Genomic DNA, 2,510 nt, shown 5'->3' with positions numbered 1-2,510 from the left:
TTTTTTTTGACAGGACCTCACTCTGTTGCCCAGGCTGGAGTGCAGTGGCACCATCACCGCTCACTGCAGCCTTGACCTCCCTGGTTCAAATGATTCTCCTGCCTCAGCCTCCCAAGTAGCTTGGACATCAGGTATGCACCACTACACCCGGCTGATTTCTGTATTTTTTGTAGAGATGGAGTTTTGCCATGCTGCACAGGCTGGTCTCAAATTCCTGGGCTCAAGCAATCCACCCACCTCGGTCTCCCAGAGCCCTGGGATTATAAGCGTGAGCCTCCATGACTGGCCTATTTTCCATTCTTTCAAAAATATTTTGCTTTTTTCTGGACCCCCTTAAAATATCTTTACTTCATTTTCAAGTGATGGTCATTTAAACTGAGCATGGTGGTCTTAGTTGGAACTTGAATGATGTCTCCAACAGAAGAAAAGAATTCTAGCTTACCTCCTTCTTCCCTCATTCAGATTATATATCCTGGGATCATTTTACATTCATTTAGAATCCATTTTTTGGTGATCTTACCTAGGGGACTCTTGCCCATTTTGTATCTGCATAATTCATCCATGAAACTTCTATAACTAACATCCATAACTTCATCTATGAAATGAGGACAGTGATTCCTGTCCTGTCCATATCTCATAGTTTTGGAGACGTTCAACCAAGCAGTATATAGGGAAGGCACTTTAAAAGGTATAAGTAACCATCAGCATAGACAATTATTATAGCATATTTTGCTTTAGAAAAAGCTAAACTGCAGAAATTGAGCCATATAATTATTTAGTAAGACTGAGATTTGGATGTCCAAATTTATGTACTATTTATCATATGTAATAGGTAATAATGACAAAGTAATTTAATTAGTCATTGAATTATTTTAAAAGAGAATTCTTTTGCATAACAGAAAGCAGTGCCCTCTTTATGCCATAGACAAACATAAAGACTAGTTAAATACTATGCTGTGGTCAAATACTGTACTAGTTAAATACAGTATAATACTACACTATATGTATTTAACTAGTCCTTTGTTTGTCTGTGATATGAAAAGGGCATTGCTCTAAGTGATGCTTTCTGAGCTTCCTGTAGGCCTCCCTGGTTTTCTGGCCTCTACTGGTCTACAAAACCCCATACCTTCTGTAATTGCTATGAATTCTGCCCTAGGCTTCTGATACAGAACTAATAGAGGGTCCCTCCATTTTCCAGTAGGAAAACACATTTTAACTCTTTTTGTGCAGTTCCATGACAACAATGAACTTTTGGAATCCATTGGCTGAGAAAATAATGATAAAAGGACATTAAAAGTTTCAGTAAAATTTTAAAATGAATTTATATTTAATTGATCACAACTGCATCCCAATGCTTTTGGAAGATACACAAGCATGCCTGAAACGTGACTCTACCGGATGTGTTGTAGACATGCAGTAGATATTTGTCAAGTGAGTGCACGAATAAGAAGAGAATAAAAATTGGCAGACAGTGCTTGGGGTATATGGGGACTTGTGACCCTTCTGTCGTAACTCCACTCCCTGGCCACTGCTCTGAGAGCCAGAGCTCAGAGCTCAGAAACCGCTTGCATTGTTTCTTATATACTCAGTATACTACAGGCACTCAATAATAGTGTACGGAACGCGGGTATGTATAAACGAATAAATGCATACATGAATATTTCTCTTGTCTTTCAGCTAAATTACAATTTTGAAGACAGCTGGTATGCCGTGGGCCTTTGTCTGTCCCTGGCAGAGCCCAGCACTGAGTTTGGAGAAAACACCCTGCTTTCAGATAAACAACCAACGTGATCAGTATCACCTACCAACAGAGGCATTTCTGGAGGAGCTTATTTAAAAGGAAACATCTAAAAATTTAAATACCTAGACGGACTGTAGATATTTTTGATTCTAGAAAATGCTTTTCGTTTCTCTGCAAGGGCACATGAAAGAAAGATTGGAGTTAGAAAAATATGAGGAGACAAGAAAAGTCCTAAGAAGGAAGACGTGTTGACAGTCTGGAGACACGGGAAGAGCATCCTGACCGAGGACGGGACAGCTTATCTTTTGCAGCCTAGAGTGGATCCTCCGCTGAGTGAGCTAAGGCCTTATCAGAAAGAAGGCAGTGTGACCAGAACACTATCAGGCAGAGATTTCATTGGCAAAAGAGTTGGTTAACTTGTTACCCCTTGAGGTGGCAGTGGCAAAAAGCAATTTACATATTCCTAAGTCATGAACTAAAGCATGTTCTGTATTTTTATGGGCAACATAACATAGATAACTCATTAGAGAATTCACTCACCTCAACGATGCTGGATAGAGCAGTCCAGTCATCTCACAGAGACACTCAATACAGGTTCTTCTTGGAGGATCAGTCATGAAATGCCAAAGAAAGAGTCCCTGCCACCCAATCTGGTGGCCACTTTGCCTGGCAGCAAAGGAAGTGAAAATGTCAAAATGAAGAGGAAGAAATTCAACATTCTCTCTCTCTAAGGGGAAAAATGCAGACACAAGTCTTTTTTTTTTTTTTC

General features: G+C 39.8%; 1 long non-coding RNA gene across 1 annotated transcript in view; it reads right to left on the bottom strand.

Annotated features, from left to right (window-relative positions):
* The window catches only part of LOC119467800, a 21,805-nt gene extending 19,443 nt beyond the window's left edge, over positions 1 to 2,362 (bottom strand). Inside the window, exon 1 of the long non-coding RNA XR_005196422.1 lies at positions 2,282 to 2,362. This is a non-coding gene — a long non-coding RNA (uncharacterized LOC119467800). The remainder of the gene's footprint in view (positions 1 to 2,281) is intronic.
* Between the last annotated feature and the right edge of the window lie 148 nt (positions 2,363 to 2,510).

This window comes from Cebus imitator, unplaced genomic scaffold (genome assembly GCF_001604975.1).
Source record: "Cebus imitator isolate Cc_AM_T3 unplaced genomic scaffold, Cebus_imitator-1.0 Scaffold333, whole genome shotgun sequence".
In the NCBI taxonomy this organism is placed as follows: domain Eukaryota; kingdom Metazoa; phylum Chordata; class Mammalia; order Primates; family Cebidae; genus Cebus; species Cebus imitator.
Note: the sequence above shows the minus strand (reverse complement) of the source record. Positions and strands in the feature narration are given on the sequence as shown.